Source organism: Bactrocera neohumeralis, chromosome 3, assembly GCF_024586455.1.
Source record: "Bactrocera neohumeralis isolate Rockhampton chromosome 3, APGP_CSIRO_Bneo_wtdbg2-racon-allhic-juicebox.fasta_v2, whole genome shotgun sequence".
Classification (NCBI taxonomy): Eukaryota; Metazoa; Arthropoda; class Insecta; order Diptera; family Tephritidae; genus Bactrocera; species Bactrocera neohumeralis.
Window position 1 is genome coordinate 56,309,581 of NC_065920.1, and position 25,223 is coordinate 56,334,803.

The 25,223-nt window shown below is 35.2% G+C and overlaps 1 non-coding gene across 1 annotated transcript; it reads left to right on the top strand.

Annotated features, from left to right (window-relative positions):
* Positions 1-23,517: 23,517 nt before the first annotated feature.
* On the top strand, positions 23,518-23,721 carry LOC126754291 (small nucleolar RNA U3). The gene has a single exon (XR_007666281.1). It is a non-coding gene; the product is annotated as a small nucleolar RNA U3 (small nucleolar RNA).
* The last annotated feature ends 1,502 nt before the right edge of the window (positions 23,722-25,223 follow it).

Below are 25,223 nucleotides of genomic sequence, written 5' to 3' on the forward strand. Positions count from 1 at the left end.
AAAACGTAAATACACGAAACTAAAAAAAAGTTGCAAATGAGATGTCTTCATACCTTGCTCGAAATCGGAAAATAATAGTGAAACAAATTGTGTTTGGCTAGTTAAAAGAAAAGGCGCACAAGCACCGCGGTCACTCCTGTACCATGACTACTCCTGTAGTCATTAGACTCATTGGGCGCCCGGATGGTAACCAAATGAAGATTCATCCAGCAACTCAGTGGATTTGGTAAAAACCAGGCTTTTCCCCCGACAGCTCCCCAATGTCTCTCAAGTTGTAGCATTGGGAGCCGTTGTAGATGTCTCGTGTCATTCATCTGAAGGCTGGACCATCGCATCAATAATGTTCCAACATCGCATCACTCTCCCCGCATACTCTGCAATCCATTGAATCTCCTTTTCCCTTTTCTTAGTGTTGAGTGCTTAAAGGATGAATCCTACAGTAATACCAAGTTCTGCTTTTACTCCTATTTTTAGAGCTTTTTACATGTATGGTCTGTTCACCATCAGCACTGCCACAATGTAAATTTGTTGTATGCTTTTTAAGAAGCCCACTTGGCAACCTAGTTATGCCAGAAAATTCAGTTTGAAAGACTGAACTGTAGGCACTTAGTTTTAAGCTACTTTCTGTGTATGGATTATTACATAAGTAGCATGTTTCTGTCTCTGGTGTCTATGCCAGTAAAGAAGAAAAAGAAGCATGCTTCTGTTACTATTTCACCTCTTAATCCTCCGGTTAAACTGTGGATTTCGCCATTGAATGTGTCAACCGCGGAACCATAGGTCAATTTTTTCGGCAAGGAAATGAAAACGTTGTGTTTGGTTTCTCTCGATCTTATAAGCAAGGTGGTTTATGATATCAGGCCTAATCATAAGCTGGCCGTTAGCATTGTTGTATACTTCACCTGTAAATGTATTGGCCAAATGTCGAGAATAACCTTTACGTAGACGAGATTCTCTATTCGGAGATAATTGTATTTGTCACGAATTCTTCTAACAAAGCTACCTATAGTAAAGTCTTTGCTTAAAGCATTGCCTTAGTTTTCAATTTCGAGAAAAATGGATGTTAATGCCCTTACAAACATGATTAATCATTTGTAACTTCATGCCTCACATTGCTTCGCATTCTTGTCACAATACTTCGTATTACCTTAAAACCATTGCAAAGGCAACAATTAAAACACATAGCGGATGGCGATAAAGTTCCTGTTCTTAACTTCCTTTCTAAGTTCGTTGGATTTGTTTGTTGAAGCTATATTTGTTATTTGAATTATAATGTAAAATAGGATTCAATAAGGGAAATTTTAATAACAAGTCGTATGCCTTAGTTTAAAGAAGACTGCTAGCCACAAACTGAAACTCACGGTCGTTATAAAAATCCAAAAACAATACTAAGATTTATTAACCCCTTGGAAACTGTGAAGCAAATTCTATTTGTATTTAAATATTTTTTTTATTTGATGTGCCTTGAAGGCAAATGTATTCCAAAACTAATAAAAAAGATTTTGACCATGAGACCAGGGAGAGAACACTATTCAGTACGCATGTGGTAAAAGAAAACACTTAATTAAAGTTTTAGAAATCGAAAATGTGCTTTTAATTAATACACGAATGTCCAATAGCAGCGTTTTTAAAAACGTATTCTGGAGCTTCGACACCAGCGAACCTCCGCTTTTATTGCAAAAGGCTAAAAAGTAACCACCATAAGATAACCTACTAAATCTTCCGGACTTGCTAGTGCTATATAATTCTCTCAACTTAATTCTTAAAATTTATAATAAGCATGGAGGAAAACGCAATTTCATACCGAATGATCAGCTATATAAAGTTGAGTGTTTTGTAGTTTTGCCACTATAAGGATTATTGTATTCGTAGAAAAACTAATGTTTTACCATTCTTAAAAAAAATATAAATAAAGAAATTATATTTTTCTCTGCTTTGAAAAATAATAGTTAAAGACTTTTCATATCGTATGAGCTTTCAAATACTATGTATATAATACAGAATCTATAAACAACTTTGTCCATATATTCAGTTAGTCAGAAAACATTGCAATTATAATTTTATATGAAAAAAAAACTATTTCATATTGTCGAATAGCAAAATTGCTTATGTTATATTGATATATGATAATATTTTTATATGCCACTCCCACTTTTTCATATTTTCTGCCTACAGGTGCCTCTTGTTACTGCGGTATCTGCGATTATATCGGGTGATTTTTTAAGAGCTTGATAACTTTTTTTAAAAAAAAAAACGCATAAAATTTGCAAAATCTCATCGGTTCTTTATTTGAAACGTTAGATTGGTTCATGACATTTACTTTTTGAAGATAATTTCATTTAAATGTTGACCGCGGCTGCGTCTTAGGTGGTCCATTCGGAAAGTCCAATTTTGGGCAACTTTTTCGAGCATTTCGGCCGGAATAGTCCGAATTTCTTCGGAAATGTTGTCTTCCAAAGCTGAAATAGTTGCTGGCTTATTTCTGTAGACTTTAGACTTGACGTAGCCCCACAAAAAATAGTCTAAAGGCGTTAAATCGCATGATCTTTGGCCAACTTACGGGTCCATTTCTTGAGATGAATTGTTCTCCGAAGTTTTCCCTCAAAATGGCCATAGAATCGCGAGCTGTGTGGCATGTAGCGCCATCTTGTTGAAACCACATGTCAACCAAGTTCAGTTCTTCCATTTTTGGCAACAAAAAGTTTGTTAGCATCGAACGATAGCGATCGCCATTCACCGTAACGTTGCGGCCAACAGCATCTTTGAAAAAATACGGTCCAATGATTCCACCAGCGTACAAACCACACCAAACAGTGCATTTTTCGGGATGCATGGGCAGTTCTTGAACGGCTGCTGGTTGCTCTTCACCCCAAATGCGGCAATTTTGCTTATTTACGTAGCCATTCAACCAGAAATGAGCCTCATCGCTGAACAAAATTTGTCGATAAAAAAGCGGAAAACACATTTCGAACCGAACACTGATTTTGGTAATAAAATTCAATGATTTGCAAGCGTTTCTCGTTAGTAAGTCTATTCATGATGAAATGTCAAAGCATACTGAGCATCTTTCTCTTTGACACCATGTCTGAAATCCCACGTGATCTGTCAAATACTAATGCATGAAAATCCTAACCTCAAAAAAATCACCCGATATAACTTAAGTTAGAGCATAATTACGGCACTTTGTGAACCAAAGTACAAGTCGACGCATATATAGTACTACAACAAAATGTGCGAACGCATTTAGCATACATCTACTAAGTTGGCGCTAAATTTAATCCAATTAAAGTTATAAACTACAATAGCCGGATCGTGTTTTTTCACACTAGTGCATTTCGAGTCATTGCAAAAAATGCTTGAAAAGTAGAAAAGCAAATTTCGCGGCTTACATCGTAACACATTTGCCTTTTTGCTTGTTTAAAAATTCACACTAAGTTAATAGTTGACAGCGGCTTGAAACGCCTGTCGATGGTGCTGTCGGATTGAGTTTAGTTTTCTACAGCTTTTCACTTTTCGAGCACATTCCTTTTGGCTGCCAAAACTGATTTTGAAGCAATGTTGAGTGGGAAAGACAATTAAAAATTAAGTAATTGAAGGAGTATCTAAAATGTTGATTGAAAGACCATTGGAATTGTATGATGATTTTAGTGGTATAACGTTATTAAAAAGGTATATTCGATAACCATAGATTATATAAATTGCAAGGTTAAGAGTCAATGCTTTTCCGCCTTCGAATTGAACAGATTTGGAACTTCTCAGTGGGCGATAGCCGTCACCAGTAAAAGTAGAGTTAAGGTTTTAAAATCCAAAAACATATCACAACAACAGATTTTATAGTCGAACGGAAGCATACCCGACGATTGGAATTTAAGTGTGCTCTGCCCAATCCACAATAAGGGAGATCATCAATTTCAAAGCTGGTTTTTGTTTAGCACGAAAAGAGAACAACCGAACCTATTCAACCGACAAACAGAGAATCACAGATTGACCGATATTTTCAATAAAAAGTTCGCAAATGTAACTTTGATCCAAATATTTGATAGCAGAGAGGTTGAATAGCTTCGTCCCGATTTACACAAATTCTGTTCATAAGATGGCAGACGAGGGGAACTATTCGCTTAAAGTTTTATCCCAATACATGTATTTGCATACTGGAAAGTGAAAGAATCAGATGGAATTTTTAATTGTGTAAAATGGGAAATAGGCGAGGTTAGGTCCGATTTTGCTTTTTTTTCAGACTGTAATCTAGGAATGTCCAGATATTTTGAACTTGTTACGAACACGTTGTCAACTTTTTGCCAAGGAAAAGGTTTACCAATTTTTATCAAGATATTTTAAGTTTTAGCCAAATTATACCTTGCACAAAACAACGGACGGATAAAGAGATAGTCACTCAGATTTCAACTCGTCTCATCGTTCTAACCATTTGCATATATATAAATATATTGTTTATATGAACTAAGTCCGCCTTTTGTTGAAAATACCGGTAAATCTGTGAGATTTATTACAGGAATTAAGAGATAATTATTTTCCGAAATGTATGCCAAAATGCGTTGATCAATAATTCTCTTCATTCGTTAATTCGTCATTAATTTATTCGTATATGGGGGATACGTAATAGAAAGCTTTTCGAACTTCCGTTTAACCTGAAAACCCATATATCGGTCAATATGGAAGTTATCATAATTAAATTTAGTGGGCGTGCTTTTTTCCTAGGTATGCATTCTTGCACCTAAAATGGATTATATTGGGTGAAAACTTGTCCCATATCACAAGTAATTAACAAACCTTATGCACCTGAAGGTATTTCCCTGGCTTTTATTCCGACAAGAAAGAAGAGCATGAAATAACCGATTACAGCCGAACTTATCCCATTTTTATTCCTTTAACTTTATAATTAGCTTTTGACAAATTAATTGGTACCAACAATACAATGTTATAGCAACAAACACCAATATAGGAAACATAGCTTGTGGCTTGACGCTGCGTAAAGGATAAGTGTGAAGGGAATATATGGGATGATCTGAAAACTCAGCCATATTTCAGAATAAGAACCAGCTACATAAACAATTGTATCACAAAGCTTATCATTTTAAAGCAGCATTGCAGAGGGAGTATAAAAATGGCAGAAAATGTGTGTAAAATTGATAGGCGATGCGAATTTTTTGCAAAGTTTAAATACGCGAGAAAATCTACTCCAGAAAGTATTTACACCTTTTTCATACCTTAAGGCGCATCCAAGTAAACAGCTATTGCCAGAACGTGTCAGCTTTTTCAATTAAAGTGTGATGACTTTTTGTTATGCCACGGCGTTGAGCCACACCAGGCTTACAAAGACTCTTTTCGAAGCTGGTGGAAAGAGCAAGACAAGAGCATTTAGCAGAGAACAAGCATCGCATATTGGTAAAACACACGCAAAAACTAGTCAGCTTAAAAAGTTGAATTATAAATATTTGTAAGCGCTTCCTAACAGAAGTCTTTGAATAAAATGATTGCAAAAGTTATGGTTTCTAACATTTTTTGTTTCACAGATGATAAACATCCTTATATATTTCCACGCTACCCCCTATATATTAGGGTGGGTCGATTCCGGACTTTTTTCGATTCGGGATTTCTAATAGTGCGGAAAAGTTGCCTTAGTACTTCCTGATTCCACTGCAACTTTTTGTTTTGAGATCGGATTGCATCTTCAACCCCAACTTCGACCTTGAAATTTCGGAAATTCGCCTAAAATCGTGAAATTGTCTACCTAGGGCCTGAAATACGCATCTCATGGCAAAATGTATAAAACAAAAGTTATTTGTCACGTCATTTCACCGATGTGACCGTTCCCGAGATACGAGCGAAAATGCGGCGCGCCACAGCGCAAGGTGAAAATCGGCTTGCGGACACACTTCTTGACGTTAATTTCGCCGAGTGCTATCACTCACATTCATTCACCTACGCCAAAGGACACGTCCGGATAGGTCTCCACACAAATATTTTTTCATCGAGTTCCTTCACTCTTGTCGGTGATTTCGCCGAGTTCTATCACTTACATTCATTTTCCTGCGCCATACGACACGTTCGGACTGGTCTCCACATAAATATTTTTTCATCGAGTTCCTTCACTCTTGTCGTTGATTTCGCCTAGTGCTATCACTTATATTCTCTCAACAGAACACAGAACTCAAAATGTCTTTATCTAAATTTAAATTTAGACAGAAATGTCCTGTGTTTGGCATATATCCGTACAATCTCTCTGAGTCCCAGTTACCTACTTACCAGGATGTTCTTTTGTGTTATCAGTTTGAAAGATTTCGTATAGGGCGACTCCGAGGCGACAACTATGAACCTAGAAGTAAAGAGGTTACAGAAATAGTTGCAAAAAAGGTTGAAAATACTTTCGAAGAGTCATCTATTCCGATAGTTTCACACACCAGAGTTGTACAAATGCTCACCACATACCATAAGAAATTTCTGACTCTTAAACAAATGTTTTTAAGGAACCCAATAGGTTTGAGCTCTAAAAGAGACGACTTTGTCTCTTCTGCCGGAAAATTAATTGATATCGCTGCTTGTAAATGCATTTAATTTACTTCTTGCACTTATCCAAAGAAAAGGAAAGTTCCTATCAATGAACAACCATTTCTCTTGGACCAGAGAACCAGAAGAATTGCTCCCATTGGAAGTGTTGATCTACCTGAAACAAAAAAGGTTACAAAGAAAAATGAACGTAAAGGAAAGCTTTCAAAACATCATTCAACATCAACACTTGCCAGAAAAGTATCAGCTAGAACACATGACCATTCAGATCAGCCAGACTCTCATACAGACGACAACAATGTAGGTGCGTCGCACATGGATTCTTCCAAAAACGATGCTCATGATGAATTTTCTCGTCCATTCTCTAAAACCAAACAAAACACACTAGTATTAGAACAAACTGCTTTAGCTGCCCAAAGATTTGGAGTAAGTGATGGAGCAGCGGCCTTGATTGTATCATCTGCATTTCTGGATGCCAAAAAGCAGGTTTGATAACAGAGGATCAGGCTAGCTTTGTCACTGACAAATGCAAGATTAGTCGGGCAAAAAAAAGTGTGGGAGTTAAGCTCCAAAACACCGAAAGTATTGACTCTGTATATGGGCTGTATTTTGACGGCTGCAAAGACAATGCACTTACACAAGTCAGCGAAGGTGAAAAGTATTACCGCGACACTGTGAAAGAGGAAGATATTTCTCTTATAGCGGAACCTGGTTGTCATTACTTTGGCCACGTCACCTCTCCTTCCGGGTCAGCTGAGGATAAGACGCAAGCTATATGGCAACATTTACAAGACAATTCTGTTGATGCGGAACATCTAGAAGTTGTCGGTGCTGATGGCATCAACACGAACACAGGTTGGAAAGGTGGAATCATTCGGAAACTAGAAGAAAGAATAGGTAGGCCATTACAGTGGGTTGTTTGTCTTCTACATTTCAACGAACGTCCATGGTGTCTCAAAGAGTCCAAATACATTCTCTGGCGACATAGGTAAACTGCTCCCTGATTGTGAGAAGTTGCCTGTTGTCAAATTTGAAAGTTTTCCATCCTGCCAATTACCTTCTGAGGTTAATAATCCGACCCAACTTAGCACAGACCAAGCTTATCTCTATAAAATATAAGAAGCTGTTATTTCCGGTCATTGTTCCTCAGATTTAGCGTCGGTGCATCCAGGTAACATGTGCAAATCTCGCTGGCTCACCTGTGCAAATGGAATTCTGAGATTATACATTTCTACTGACAAACCAACAAAGGAAATAAAGATTTTGGTCAAGTACATACATACTTACAGTTTACTCACCTTTGTGGTTCTCAATAAGATTCAACAGTTCAATCAAAGATGGCTCGCGCCATCTCTATGCTGCAATTCAAAGGTCGAGATACTTACCTGCTAAACTGCGCAAGGTTGTCGATTCATCCATTCAACAGAATGCTTTCTTTGCTCTTCCAGAAAACATTCTCCTTAGTATGATGACTGACGAACGGATAGAAGTCAGAAAGTCGGCCCTTGACCGTCTTCTGGCAGCCAGAGAAGCAGAGTCTGACACTGTAAATGGAAGGGTTAGATGTAATAAAGTGCCAAAGCTGAGTTTCAAAGCTAATAATTATTACGATATGATTAACTGGAAGACTATTACCTTGACTGTTCCACCAGTTCTTTGTTCAGTTTCTAACGAAGAACTCATAAAAGGGCTCTCGGGAGACACTGCAGAGGTATGGAAATTTAGTGAACTCCCATCTCACTCCGTGGCAGTCGAGAAAACCTTCAAACTGGTGACAGAGGCATCTTTTCGCTCGTATCTCGGGAACGGTTCGTCCTACGGCCATGATCACATTTCGGTAGCAAATGACGTGACAAATAACTTTTGTTTCATACATTTTGCCATGAGATGCGTATTTCAGGCGCTAGGTAGACAATTTTTAGGCGAATTTCCGAAATTTCAAGGCCGGAGTTGGGGTTGAAGATGCAATCCGATCTCAAAACAAAAGTTTCATTGGAATCAGGAAGTACTAAGGCAAATTTTCCGCACTATTAGAAATCCCGAATCGAAAAAAGTCCGGAATCGACCCACCCTACTAAAATTATTTAAATAGTTTAACACCTATTCGCTTTATAAAAATAATATACATAGATGAAAACTGATGAAATTAACTTTTAAACGGGTCTAAAAAATTAGAAAATGGCATGCATATAAGAAATTATAAAGGGTGATCCATTTCAAGGCTTCCTACTTTTTAACGAAAAAGCACAGAAACTTCAAGTTTAATACGGAATGTTTATTTTCATTTGAAAGAATATTATTTCGCATTTTTTTTTAGAGTATCGCTTTCAAAAGTTGACCGTGGCTACGTTTTAGATGGTCCATCCATTGATTCCAATCACACAATTTTGGTGGCCAATTGACCGGGCCAAAACATGAAATTATCTGCTCACCGAAGCATCCTCTCAAAAAATCCATTGATTGATGTGATGTGTGGGAACTGGCGCCGTGTTGTTGAAACCAAATGCCGCGAGCTTTAATTTCAAGTTTCAAGTAGTCGTGTATCACGCTATGATAAACGGGGTGGCCATTGACGGGTTTGTTCTCACATGAAGAAATATGGACTTAGAATTATATCGATTTAACCACCTTAAACTTTGGATCAGTGAGTTTTATGCATTTTGCGTCTGTCTTACCCATTATTGATGAACTTTGATACATTCTCGTTTGGAAAAATTTCTTTATTTAATTTCCATAAGCAATCAATAAATTTGAAAATTTAACATTGACATAAAAATAAATAAATTTTATAAAGATATAATTTTAAATTGGAATTATCGTTTATTAAGAGGGAAAAAGACGTCACAAAACATATGAAATTTACATATATACAAATTTTAATGTCTATATGGCAGCACAAAGCAGTTGTGAGAAATTGTTAAGCTCTTTGGTGCAGTCGACTAAACTTTTCCAGAACATGATTCCGATGAGAAATAGACAACAACTGATTAACACATGTTGTCCACACCGCTGACCAACCTCTCCCACGATCCCACACATCACACCACACATACAAGTATGTACGCAGTAAAACTTTACCACATCAGCAGCTGGTAGGCAGGCACACAACAAGCTGTTAACTATTGTGAAATGTTGCTGCTGGCATGCAAATATATACAATTGCTTGTGTCAATAGGCTATTGCAATGTCGATGTTGTTAACTGTGATTTTGAATAGTAAACATCCACACTCACCAGTTGTAGATATGAGGCAGTAAATGCTTTTCCTCTCTTGTTTGCAGCAACATAAAAGAAAGTTGTGTTAGTGACACCATTTATAACTCAAGAACGGCTAAACCGATTTAGCTGAAAATTGGTGGGGAGGTAGCTTAGAACCTGGGTAAGGACATAGGATACCTTTTAACTCTTTATGTCAAAATTTAATAGAACTCATTAATGCAAAAATTATATTTGAAATAATAAGCATTTGTTCAAAACTCATGTTTGTAGGAATCACTTGAATATATGCGTACAATTTTAAACAGATTCTTCCTTAAAAATAATACAATTGCTAAGTAGTTGGAATAGTAGAAAAAACTGAAACTAAATACGCAGTGAAATATATTATAACTGGCTAAGTAATCAGTCGTTGAGTATGTATTATACCACGTATATGACTTACGTCATAACTTCTCCAGCCGACTTTTTCGTCTTTCCACGCCTGAGAACCGGTTCATCATGTGGAGTCCACTGGAATGAGTGTCGATTGGACTCCAGTAGGAAATAATGGAGCTATGTTTATATTTTCAATTCGGCTTTATTGCGATTAAAGAGCACTCCAACACTTCTTAGAATCAGTAATTCATTGTTTTTGTTGGATTTTGAACTTGCGAGCACCCACTTTGCACAGAGCTTTCGCCTCTTTTGGGTATCATTCTCCTCTCCGCTCATTTCACCTCTTTGATGCTAATAAATCTCTTTTCGACGGTGGATTTTCGTGGTGCAGAGCCCAAATTCAACAGTACACATGAAATGGTTTTATGATAATTATTTGTAAACTAACACAGGTTGCTTTACAAAAATGCTATTTCTCATTAACGAATAGTTATAGTCCAACTAATAGAAATCATATAGATGGTAGTAATAGTATTATCTATGTATCAACCACAGTGAAGCGTGGAAGGGTCCTCTGGTATAAATATAAATGAATAGCATGACGAATAGTATGACGAGCCATTTCCTTCTATCCGTCCGTTTATCCACTTGTATGTATATACGCGAGTTAGGCTCTCAGTTTCTTTTCTCCCTTTGAATCTGCTTATTGGGTGTAACTGATATTAGATCACTGTAACATATAGTTATCAGCCATAAAAGCTGAACGATCGAAATAAAGTGATTTTTTTGAAAACTTTTCAATTTGAGGATATAACTTAAATAAATTATTATCCAAGCAAGCAGTACAAACTCCGAAGAAATTGTTTATATCGTACTACTAAAGCATATAACTGGCTGATCAAAATGATGAACAAAATATTTTTATACCCTTTGACCCCTTTCGTTTGACGATATATATATATATATATATTAGGGCAGGTCGATTTAAAAATCGCCCATTGCTCTATGAAAATCATATTCTAGGGATCAAAATAAGAAACTTTGCCGAAGGAACCATACCTCTAAAACGAATTTTGATGTCCCCCAATTTGGGTCGAACTTTTTGGTAGGGGCAAATTTTGAAAAATCCCACTTTGACCCATTTAGATCATCGAGTCCAAAAATCACCATTTTTCCACCCATGCCAGTGGCATACCCCCTGGAAGTCCCCTGGGGGTTCCCCATACAATCATTTCAAAAAAATCACCATTTTCGGTGATTTACATGAAAAAATCAGCTAAATTGCTATGATTTTTCTTTATTTTTATTTATTTATTTATAATAATATCTATTTTTTCTCTTAAGAAATTTATTTAGTCAGAACATATGTAAATGAAAAAAATTAATTTAAGTGAGTTATAGAAAAGAAACTAAAAAAAAATATTGTTTGAAGTCTTTTTTACTTTCAATCTGGGCAATTTCTCACGGCTCTCTAATGCCGTCGCCATAACAGCCTCTACATTTTCCAGTATAACCCGTTTGGAAACGCTAGCTAGCAATTGAACATGTCGTTCCGTTCCTTGTATGTGTGATGGAATTTTTGGATCATTAAACGGTGGATCATCTTGATTTAAATATTCTTTCAAGGTATCGTACGGAATGCTTCGCGTGAATGGTGGTTCAAATACGATATTTATATCATTCAAATTGATCATTTCCGTATAACTTGTGCAATTAAAGTTTATATCTGGTTTTTTATAAACTCTAAGTTCCATTGGCTCGTCAACATCGGTTCGATAGCGTAGAATTTTCTTGATGGCACAGTCGCGCTTTTCTTTCCTATCATCAAACAACATTGATAACAAGATATTTTCCGAATGCGCATAATATGAATTATGATTAATTACTTTATTGACAATTTTGCGTAAGCGAGGTTCTAGAAATCGTGACCAACCAATGAACTTGAAAAATAATGCACTGCCGTACACGACAGAGCTGTAATACTTGATATTGAAGTACATTGGCACATAACATTTAATTATAAATTCAACCAGAATTCTTAAATTTGCATCTGGATTTTCCGTTGTCACATATAATCGCAATAATCTAGGGTCCTTGGTGAGCCACCGAGAATGTACAATTTTCCCTGGTTTGATGTTAGCCAGATCCACCGGAACCACGCCGCTAGAAATTGCATGGGCCATGTCGTATAAGTACTTCGAATCGGTGGAAAATTCTTTTTTTTCTGGAGCAGGGGGCATATTTTGCAACTCAATTTTCTGGAAGCCGTCCACCACTTAAAAATATATAACAATAAAATAATTAAAAATGGTTGACAGTTGTAATAAATGAGTGATAGCAATAACTTATCGGAAGAGTTTCACAAGTTTCGATTTGACGGCTCAATTTTCCGGTTGCCGATCTTGGTCCAGTGCTGGTTGATTTATCCAAAGCTTCAAACAAATGCCGAAACGGAAGTTCGTTGAAGTGTAGAAGGCAAACAAACCAATGCAATGGTCTTTTTACCAGCAATTCGATCGTCGTATAATTCCACCGTGTGGGCCTGTGTTTGTTGGCTCACCGTCAGTGCATATTCCAATTAATGTATCCAGTGATATATTTTTATCGTTGAAAAAACCATTTAATTTGGTTGTTTTGTATTCAGCGGTTTCATGTTTCAGTCTTACGTAACCAATCATTTCAGAATTGGGTTCTCTCAAAACAACAAGATGAGGTTCTTTTACCATCCTAGTGTGATACTTCTCATCAATATTATCTATCGTTAAAGTATCATCTTTTCTGCCATCGAATGAAAACGCTAACAAATTGGTATCATCTAACCATTTGCGAAGCACTTCTTGGCTGCATTTCTCTTTTTCTCTGCGAACTTTCGATTTATCCATGATGAGAGGTTTCCCATGCTTATCTTTAATTTTAAAATCTTGCAAAAGAGCGGTTTCCAATGATGATGCTACTCTGTCAGGCACACCAAATCTGTCACATACCAAGGCAAAGTTAAAACAATCGTATCTCTCTGTGTATTGTGAACTTGTGCTTCTATCTATATCTTCTTGAACCGGTGGCGGTGCGTATGTTGAATCATCGGGATCTTGGTATGTTGGCATTGATGACATAGACGTTGCTCCTTGCTCTTCAGTTTCCATCATAAATGCATTCATTGTTTGTCTTCTCTGATTATGTTGATCGTGCATGAACTCTTTGAGGCATTCGGGAACCCAGCCGCATGCACATGGAGCTGCCTTCAAATCGCATTTACATGTTCCAATGTAAAAAATTGTTTCCAGAGATTTTACATACTCTGTAAATTGTTGTTGGGTGTTGTTTCTTCTCTTGATTTGCTCTTGATACTTGTCAAGCAATTTATTCAATTTATTACATACACTTTTTTCAGCATTATTTCCATACCAAGTTTTTCCCAAATTCCAATCAACTTATCTTGTACTTGAATAGTGAATGATTTATGGGAAAACTTTTTTTGTTCTGTTCGCTTAAGTAAAGATAATATCTCAAGATATCCAGATGGGTTGGTAAATTAAGATCAGTCAAATCAGTAGACACACCAAAAACAGTAACATCATGCTTGGGTATATGACTCATTGGGTTTTCGATAGTTGTTGATGTAGTTGCTTCATCTTGCGGTGTAGAGGATGGTGGATTCATTGTAAACTTTTTGAGGTAATAAGAATGAAATGTTAATTGTAAAGTAAGACGCGTAGGGTTTCGGTTGTTAAATAGAACTCAGCTCTGGTTGCCCAGAGCTCCTTTATTTATAGCATTCTTTATCCTAATTTATATATGCACCACATGCTGAGTGCATACACACATCTTAACACTAATCTACTGTACATACCGACAGTATGTACACATATTTTAAGCATAAGTGTTTTCAAAGGCAAACACAATTGTCTATTGTTAGTTTAAGATCATCACTTAAATTAATTTTTTTCATTTACATATGTTCTGACTAAATAAATTTCTTAAGAGAAAAAATAGATATTATTATAAATAAATAAATAAAAATAAAGAAAAAACATAGCAATTTAGCTGATTTTTTTATGTAAATCACCAAAAATGGTGATTTTTTGAAATGTTTGTATGGGGAACCCCCCAGGTGAGTTCCAGGGGGTGTGCCACTGGCATGGGTGGATCGGCCGTCCAAAGTTAGTGGGGATAGTGGTAGATGTTTGTTATTTTGGGTTATAGTTATTTTGTATCAGTATAGTACACGCTTGGCTATTTAAGGTGACGCTTTTAAAATATAAGGTTTTATTAAAGCATTATAATCATGGAAAGTGCATCAAATTGTTTTGTGTGTAAGAAAAGTGATGGAAAAACAACATTTTTTCGGAAGAGACTTTAAAAAAATGTGAATTAATTCTAAGATTACGAAAATTACATAATTTAAAATATAAGGACATTATTTTGCCTAGTGAATATACGGATGGTGTTTATCATAGGGAGTGCTACAAATCATTTACAGGATTAATGAAAACAGTAGTGAACAGTAGTAGTGAAACAGTAACACCACATCAAACAGAGACAGCATACCAAACAGAAAATGAAGTAAGTATATATCATACTCTCACCTATCGGTTTTACCTGAGTTAAGCGTACAAGCGTATCTTATATACAGCCTTCACAAAGGGACATAGAATCTACAGCAGCATCACTAGCTATAGAACCTCAACCTTCAACCTCGCAGGAAAATGTGGGCGTGACCGAAGTGGAAGAAGCAGGTGTCAATATTTATAGCGATGAAAATGCTTGTTTCTTTTGCAATAGAAAAAAGAAACAATTGCGATCAAAAATGGTTCCTCTTCATGCAGCTGACAAAAATCATTTTAAATCACAAATAATATCGAAGGTTCAAGTTGAAGAAGAGTACAACGAACTGTTGAATCGTCTGGAAAATTTTTTAAGCCAAAAAGTATATTATTATGATTGCCGGATTAATTTTAATAACAAAGTAAATAAAAAAAATTCTGTGAAAAGTGATTGGCATCATCATCGGGAATTCCACCAGAAAGCTTTTACAGGAATAAGTAACATCATTGAAGAAGAAATCATCAAGCGAGGACGTTGCTATTTACTGATAAACCTGCACGAAATATATATTGATTATCTGGAAAAAGAATTTGCGAAAAATTCAATAGAAATGAATGTCACTTTTACAGCCATCTAGAAGAGAAATTAATGAAAATGTTCAGCAAGGACATTAAATTTTTTATGGTCCGGAACAAAAAAGTATAAGCACCTAATTATCTCCAAGAAATAGATGAGAAAATTTATCTTAAAACAAAGCAAATGTTTTTAAGCAAACAATATATGTGTAAACAAACCTAAACAAATAATACAATCTGTATTTAAACAAACTATCAACTAGTAATAAGTAAACATACTAGTTAGTATAAATAGAAATAAGAACCATGTAATAATCTATATATATATAAAAATCAATGCCACTTTCTTTGTAATTTCATCACTCATAAACGGCTGAACCGATTTGGCTGATTTTTTTTGTTGTATTTGTTATTATTAGGAGAAGGTTCTGATGTAAGAAAAAATTACGAAAGTTGCCGGAAAACCCCAAAAAACAGCTCTTTTCTTTTTCCCATACAAACGTTTTATTTTGTATGTACATATATACAAATATATATATGATTGTTTGTTTGTTAGTAACGCTAACGCTCGAGAACGGCGGAACCAGTCTTCATGAAATCAGAAGTTGTTCGCTGTGGATCTCGAAAGGGTTAGATATAAAAAAAACCATATACTTTTCATAAGGAAAAGTCGAAAAATTGGATATTTTCCAAAAAGTGACTTTTCATACAATTATTTTTTGTTTTGTTTTTCAATATTTTGATTTGTAAATTATTTGAATCGTTCAATTTCGGTCGCTTGCTTTTTTATTCCGGCTATTTAAAAGAATAATTATTGAAAATTATTCAGTGAAAACTTTATGTGTGTTTCAAACGAAATGATCATATAAGAAATTATTTTAAAGAAAATGCCGGCACGTCCAAAATCAAACATAGGTCGATGTACTCGAAATGCTCGGGGCGTGTTGTCACAAAGAGTATCACAAAGTGCAGTGCGACGTCCACGAAATAGATTTGCAGAAGCTCATCATGCAAGAAATCCAGCAAGACCTACGCGAATACGATGTCGTGTTTTGGAAGATATGTTCCGTGCTGCATTTAATTACGACCCTTCAATCGACTATAATGTACATGGATATATTGGAATGATGGATGTTATATGCCCACATTGTGAAGCGGCTAAATTCTCGGGTGAAACGGCTGGAATGTGTTGCGCTAACGGGAAAGTAAAATTGCGGGAATTTAAACCGCCTCCTGAACCATTACAATCATTAATTTTTGAGACATCACCAGAATCGAAACATTTTTTAAATCATATACAAGAGTACAATTCGTCTTTTCAAATGACTTCTTTCGACGCTACAAAAATTATAAGAGATCAATTTATGCCGACATTTAAGGTGATTGCATGGAATATTTGATGGTTTTTTCAATGAATAGGGAAAAATTTATTCCTATAACATTGCATACATATTACAGATCCAAGGTAAAATTTATCACCTAGCGGGTTCATTGTTACCGCTCCCCGACGCTAACCATCAATTTTTACCAATATACATATTTCATCTTATATATAAAAATGAATCGCAAAATGTGTTGGTAAGCGCATAACTCAAAAACGCCTGGACCAATTTTGCCAATTCTTTTTTTAAAATGTTCGTTGAGGCTCAAGGATGGTTTTTACGGAAATTTCGAATAATTGCCGGAAAATCCCTAAAAAGAACCCTTTTATTTTTCCCATATAAGAATGTTGTTAGTAACGCTAATGCTAGAGAACGGCTGAACCAATCTTGATGAAATTTTCAGAGGTTGTTCGCTGTGGATCGAGGAAAGTTTAGAAATAAAAAACCGTATGCCTTTCGTGAGGAAAAATCGGAAAATTGGACAATTCAAAAAAAAGAACTTTTTTCATACAAAATTTTTTTTTCAACTTTTTTCCTTTTGTTTTTCTATTATTTTAATTGTTCAAATTTGTCATTAGCTTTCTTTATTTCGGCTATTAAAAAAAAAATTTTGGAAATTATTCAGTGAAAGTGTGTTTCACACAAAGTGACCAATTACAGATTGAACTTTGTTACGATGCCACGTAGAAGTCGCGCTAATAGTGGTCGGCGTTCTTTTTGGCATCAACATCCATTGGCAGCCAAAGGCACATTACCGAGTACTTCCATGATGCGATGACATACGTGCGGTCACTCAGCAAGCAATCGTCACGACCGTCAAACAACAGCTGTGATGTCGGATGGACTTTATCTTAAAGCAACGTATGGTATAAATGGTGCTGTTAGATGTACTCTGTTGAGGTGCAAAAAAAAGGTTTGTCGCACGCACACATTCTTCTTTGGATGGTGGATTGGTGGCGGTGGTTACACCAGATCAAATTGATGAAATCTTTTCTGCGGAAATTCCTGATCCAGAGAAAGACCCAGACCTTGCGGACACTAGAATCCTTTTTCGGTTTGTATGTCAGCATTCAATTTAGAAGAGTGAATATCGAAGTTGACGACACATGGATCTTACTATTTTCCCCACTATTTTTTAATTCACATTCAAAACTCATATCAATGTTGAGTATTGTAGTTTGGTGAAGCAACATGGCGGTTATTGTTCTCGAACGATACGGTCGATACGTGAACTGCACTAAAGCGCTTTGTTGGATATTTACTACTGAAATTAATGAACGTTTTCAACCCAGAGAATACGGTACAGCCAGAGGAAACACCGCCAGCAACAAAATTAACATTGACGAGTTTTTTCTCAACTTGCGTCTGTGATCCATTTGCGAGATCATTGCTCTATTCGGAAATATCTTGATATTTTACATGGAATGCATCGTCGAGGAAATAGCAGAAAGCAAGGCTAACCAGTAGATGGACATCCAGGTGTTTTCTCAACTAATGCATTAGGACGAATTTACACAATCCACCTGAAAAACGACGATTGCTTCTTTCTTCGGTTGATATTGATTACTGTACGCTGTTCAACTTCATTTGAGTCATTGCGTACGGTGTGTGCAACTTTTTGAGAATGTTTGCAATTACAATTGCTTGAACATGTTAATCACTGGAATCAAACGATGGACGATGCGATAGCTACTTCGAATACAAATGAAGATCGCACACTTTTCGCGATAATCATTTCGACATATCAGCCTTCACAGCCGCGTCAATTATGGGATACGTGCAATAATGATATTGCCGAAGACATTTTATAGTACATCGCTTTCACTAAGAATTGGAAATGGGTCAATTCCGGTTAATACTTCCGATGGTTTGATATAAATTCCATCTGCCGTTTATCAGTTCACGAAAGATGAACTCAGCGCGAATGTTCGGACATTGGACAAATTATCGTAACTATGATTCCTTAAGTGCACGCACAATGTTAGCTGACGAAAATACTGATGTTGTTGACTTAAACTGAAAGATTCAAAGTCAAATTCTGGGAGACTTCCGCTCATACAAATCGATCGATCGTCTTGACAATGAAGAATTATCCAGTGGAGTTTCTAAATTTATTGGAAAGGCTTGGTATGCCACCGGATCATTTCCGTTTCAAAGTAGGATCTGTTGTTATTATCTTTCGCAAATTCGTGCCGAAACTGTGTAATAGAACCCGACTGATTGTGGCGCAGCTATCGAATACAAGGAGGAAGAATGTTTGATTCCGTTTCCAGTGAAAATTGAATTTGAGATGACAATCAACAGGACACAAGGATAATCGCATAGTGTGTGGCATAAATTTGGAAACGCTATGTTTTACACACGGCCAGATATACGAGGCGCGCTCACGAGTTGGAAAACCATAAACCATCTTTTCTGTACACAGGAACCGAAACCAAAAAATGTTTTTATCAAGCTGCGTTACAATGAAAAAAAAAATTAAATGATAAATTCAACTTTAGTTTCATATCAAAATATATAATTTCACGCAGAACAACGGCTGCGGGGCCAGCTAGTTTCCTATAAGAATAAGTGTTGATTCTCGTTTACCAATTATTTGTTTGTGTACATTAAAACTCCAAACAAAGAAAACAAAATTTCCTCTGCTATTTATATGGGAGATCGAAAATGTCGATGAGGCACCTTTCAATATTAATATTAAGAGCTCAGGTCTTACCAGAACTTGTTTTGAGTCATGTCTGATGAGATTTTCATGGTAACTAAGAAAAATAAAAACTATTTTTGGCCCATCTTAGTATACACCCGCGGCCAAGCGTAACTTACCATTAAGAAATTTCTAGTGAACACGTGTTCTATCACTCATTGTAACGGTATTTGTTGCGGTAACGGAATTTTTCCATTAAGTTTTAACGAAGTGATCTTTGACTTACACAAATATAAAATATTAAAAAAAAATAAGTTGTGTCAAAAAAGTAAAAGTAAATCAGAACTAAAAAAAATGTTAGAAAGTGTTTGGGAGGGGGAAATTTCAAGCAGTGTTTTGGAGAAACTTGTTGGGTCAATGCCTGCTCGTATCGAAGCTGTAATATCCGCTAGAGGTGGACCGACGCCATATTAGATTTCCCGTTATTCTTTTTGAATATGTTGTGATTCCATTTTCAATTGAAACAAAAAATTTTGTTAAGTTATTACAAGAATTAGTAATAATGAAATCAAAGACTTGTGTTCAAATAAAAAAAGTTGTCTCAATTTAATTTTACAAATGGGCCATATTTAAGTCAACAGTTAGCCAAATATATTCGAGCCATCGATATATTCCCCGTATTCTTTTAAATCCGTAAAAAAGTTACGCTTGGCCGCGTTTGTATATGTACATGTATGGGAAACTATTGCAATATTATTTTTTCTCACTCATAAAGAAAAATATATATATGTATTTCAGCATATTAAGTACATTTTTAGGTCAACTTTTATGCGCGTTGTGAAGCCTGCGGCAAAGGGCTACTACAAATGTATGCTTAACTCTGCCTAGGGGTTGAGCAAGAGACAGCAACTAAGTTACACCACTGAAACGCCTTTGATAATAAATTATGTGTGTTATTACAACAAATTAGCAAAAAGAGGAGAAGTATTTTTAGCTATTGGTTAAAAAAGCGTATGTTTCGCTGCGAGCAAAAACAAATCTTGTAAAGGCATTCGATGATATTTTTGTCTGTCTTTTGGCTACACCCTGATCAGCTTATATTATATATTATAAATCGGAGTTAACGTTGTTTTACTTGGTTTGGTTCAGCATTGAAATGTATCTTTGGGAAATTTTTTGTAGATACGAAATAACTTAATACTTTCTGAATTTGCTAGTCAACTACATGTACTTTATTATATCATTGGGTGAAGTTTAAGAAAGTTTCCTTTTACTTCAAACCCTTTTGTGAACATGTATGCATATAATCAAACATTTTTGATGCAAAATATTTTAGGCCCATTTTACCTTGTTTTATGACTTACGGTAATTTTCGTCCACTTAAATTTCCCGCTTCCATAAAAAATGCATGTCAAGTTCACTGAGAACTTTGCATCACATGTAAACTTCAGTAGTGTTAGTAAATGTATATTTGTATGTGGTTGTTAATATTTAAAAAATATAAATTTGTTTTAATTAAAGTCTTTAGCCAACGAAATGGAAGTTAATACTTTTCCGACAGCCTTGCTCAAGTGGTAAGCAAGTGTGTGAGAAAGCTAAACCCCACGAAGCAAAATTTTCTATGCTAACACTAATGCAAATGTATTGAATTTGCAAGTAGAAGTGGAAATACATGCTGTAGTGAATATATGTACAGATGTTTAAGTTGCTACTATGAAGCCGGTATTTAAAAGGATAAATTTATAAATGAAATTTTATTGATACTGTTAGATGTGTTGACCAGTGACAGTGTTGTTACATGTAGTTATTTTTATTTTTTATTTAATCTCCTGTGAAACAACAAAGTTCAAAACATCAGTGGTTACTAGGAAATAAAAGTTGCGAAACAAAATCAATAATGAAGGGAAACCTTCCGAATTATTGTTAAATTATTTACTCACTTGGTTATTATATTATATAATATATTTTAGGTAATCACTGAGCATTGTGCGGAGTACACTTCGTGATAACACGCAATGGCCGCACTTCCACAGACTCGATATACAAGTAAACACATATGTTACACTCGTATTTTCATGTACGGGACGTTTGACTAATATTCACACGTAGAGAACAAACATAATACATACTTGTCATTTGCAATTGACGACTATACGCTTGCCATTAATTTCTTCGTTACTTTATGTGAAATACCCCGTGATTAAGTGGGCGAAAAACAGTAAGAAGAACGGGAAATTGCGGAACTACAACATCTTTCATTTTGTAGAGCGTTAATGCGTAAACTCGTGTTTTTTTTTATTTGGTCACTTGGCTTAATTAAGATTTATATGACGCAAGGTTTGTAATTTTAAATTTAAGCGCCTCTGCAAATTTGTATTGGATACTAAACGGTTTGCCGATCTCTAAGTCCGAACACGGGAGGCCGATTTTCAATGGCTTCACAAAGGACTACTTCTAGTCCATGTGCGATCTAACCTAAAGTTTGTAATACTGTAGCAACGCCAGCAACACGGTAACTAAAATAGGGATAATTCAAAGTGTTAGTACGTTTGAATTACATAAGCTAAAATAATGAGCATACATGTAGAGAAAATGCACTATTTTACTTATTTATATTTCGTTCAAGTTTTATTTAGTTCAATTCATTAACATTTGGTTTTATTATTATATTAAATACACATTTTAGATTTAGAACACTAATGTAGATAATGTGCTTCTGGAATTAAATTACTCTCGTCTCGCAAGGTCCGTCGTCGTCGCTTACTTCTTCTCTACTACTGTTCTTTACTTTTTGCTTTTCAGCGTCACCATGGTTGCAATGCGTTCGGTAGTTGTCAGGTTGCAATGTGATATAATTCCTACATACATAGTATAGAACACCGAAATAATTATCTGCTTATTTACATATGTACGTTTACGCTGTTATGCGTACATTTAATATTTTTTCGTAACTGCAAGCTTTTATTTTTATTCAAATTTAAGTTAAATGATAATTAAAATTCTTAATGAAAAATATTGTAGGATAATATTTAATGCTCAATTATCTCTTGTTTTGTCATTTAAGGATGTTGTTTGTTTCTCCAAATTTTATAACCTCCTAAAAATAAAAATATTCTGGTTTTAGAAATATTCTGAATATGAAAGAAACATTTAGTATTAAAAACATTAAGCTTAAGATCCCACGAATCATTTAGAGCTGTCCGAAAACATAAACTACATATCCTGAGTTATCGGAATGGGAGCGAATATTTGTTGTGATAAATAGTTTATAAAAGAAAAGGCTTTAAGAAAATATAGAGCCAGTATCAATGTGTGCAAAAAAAGATAATTAATACACCGACATTTTGCAACTACTAAAGGCACACTATTCGTAAATATGGACATACATAACAGTTTAGTTTAGATTTATGCTATAGATAATTGTTAGCAGATTTGTGAGTTTTGCGAAAATCACATTCATCGTCCAAAAAAGTTTGGTAGCGTTGATAATTAAGAGACTTTTTTGCAATGTTGAATAGTGAAGGCAGTAATAAATGAATTAGTTGAAGGAAGCAAAAGTTTCAACGTCATGCATATGTATAAGCTTTAAAATATTGCTGAACATAACGTAAAACATCTTGTACACACATACGGCAATGGAAAAATATCTGGCAACAACGATGCTATTCATGTGTCTATTGGGTTATTTATGGCAAACACTGCGTATAAGTGATTTATCGGGGTACCCAATGCAGTACTTCTGGCCAACTAACCTAGTAAAAATGGTGAGAGAAAGTGTTGCAACCTTGTCTGCGAAGATGTTCGAGCAGCAAGGGAAGCGGTGACAATCGGCGATCGTTTGTTCGTTAATTTCGGCACAGCTTTTCTACCAACAACACAATGTTGCCATGTTTATACTGTTGTTGTTTTTGTAGAACAATGTTTTAATTTTTGGTTGGTGACATATTCAATTAAAAATAAATTCTGTTGGGATTCGAACCTACGTGCTCGTCGTAACTTTTCAAGCGCTTACCACCAACACCACCATTGACACTTGTATTACGTTGTCCTAATTATGGTTTGGTTATGCATGAAAGAAATATACAATGGATCGCCGATTGTTACCTCTTTCCTTGCTGCTGCTGCGCATATGTATGTTTGTATGCTTGTGCATTATTGAATGTTTGCTTATTGTTTGTCTTTCATTTCTGCGAATTCTCAACTATTTTGCATATATTTTGGTTAAAATATATTGCGTTGGCCGTTGAAAAATTAAGGCTATATTTTTACAGGATCATTTCTAAAGTTAGTCTTCATTTAAATTTTTTGGAAATCGACCCGCGATGACGAGGTATATCGTTTTATCTGACAGCGTGAGGTTTATTAACTTCATTTCTAATATTGTGTTGTGGCATATTAGAAATGATGTTTCTTCGAAAATCGCTCGCTTACAACGGATAAAACGACTTCTGAGTGGTGATTTTAATGAATAAATCTCCAAGGTTTTACGCAAAAATAATGCGGTCAAACAGTACGCTTATGTATGCTTGCGCATTATTTTTCTTTCGTTTGTCTTTCATTTTTGCGAATTCTCAACTATTTTATGTGACTTTATTTCTTTCGTCTCTCTTTTTTTTTGTGCGAATTCTTTGAATTTCTGAACGCGCACATGCATACATACATTCATATGAGCATGTGCAGATACACAAGATAGGATAGAAAGATGTATGCCTTTTAACATCGTATACTATACTAATGAATATATTTCGTACTAATAGAAATTAAATTTATCACAGCAATATTAAGTATATGTATATATGTATATTAGGTATATTGCTGTGATAAATTTAATTTCTATTAGTAAGAAAAATATTTATTAGTATAGTATTACGATGTTAAAATGAAAAATTAAAGACTAAGGCCGTCGAGATTCGAACCTGCGTTCACATTGTGACTTTATGTGCTTACCACCAACACCACTATTGACACTTTCGTGGCGTTGTCTTAAGTATGGTTTGGTTATGCATGTAAGAAATATACGATGGTTCAAATAATTTTGTTTAAGTATAGAAATATGCTTTTGTAGAACATTTGCTTTCGCAAACATACATACAAATGTGCAAACGACATAATATATGTATGATTGTTTCGCATTTTGCTTCTACGCCGGTCAAATTTCTATACAAAAATCGACTGAAATGCATGAGAAAATAAAATGGACAACTAGGGCAAGTAATTTTAAAAAAATTTATTGGTAATTAAATATAAATGAAAATACATGTAAATTTACTTAAATTTATTTCAATTTATTAAAAAACTTATTTAAATTTATTAAGAAACTTATTTAAATTTATTGAAAAACTGCAAAGAAAAAATAAAAAGAAAATTCATTTCACTTTTGGCCCAGTTTTGTGCACAATACAAATGCAACGCCAATAATGAATTCAAGAAATTGACTAAACACCATGATATAAGATATACAAATTATAATTATGACAACCCAATTCGAAGAGTAGAAAAGAGAGATGGTTACGCTGCATATTCCCTTCCGCAACGAAGAGACAGAACTACTTTCCGAGTCAAAATTCCTTCATTTAGACTTTGCTTTATAAAATGTGCATAATGAATTTAAATGTTCTAGTTTTCTTTCATACAAAATTATATGCATTTCTGAATATCACTAAGAAGTATAACTTCTTCCGCGCGTAGGGACTCCACGCACCTTTTTTTATATTCAAACTCTCTATAATTCATTTTAATGAATGGCGGAATTTAAGGGTCAGATAATAGTGAATCGTCTTGTCTTAGCAAAAACTGGATTTGAGTATGAAAAATTTTGAAAATTATTATGACAATAACCAGGGGTGTTGTGAAATCCAAGACAGAATTGCTTAGCTGTCAGAATTGCAAACCAATTCTGATTTAAAATGGTGTCACAGAATCTGATTGGATTTTCGTCTTTCGAACATATGCAAAAAAT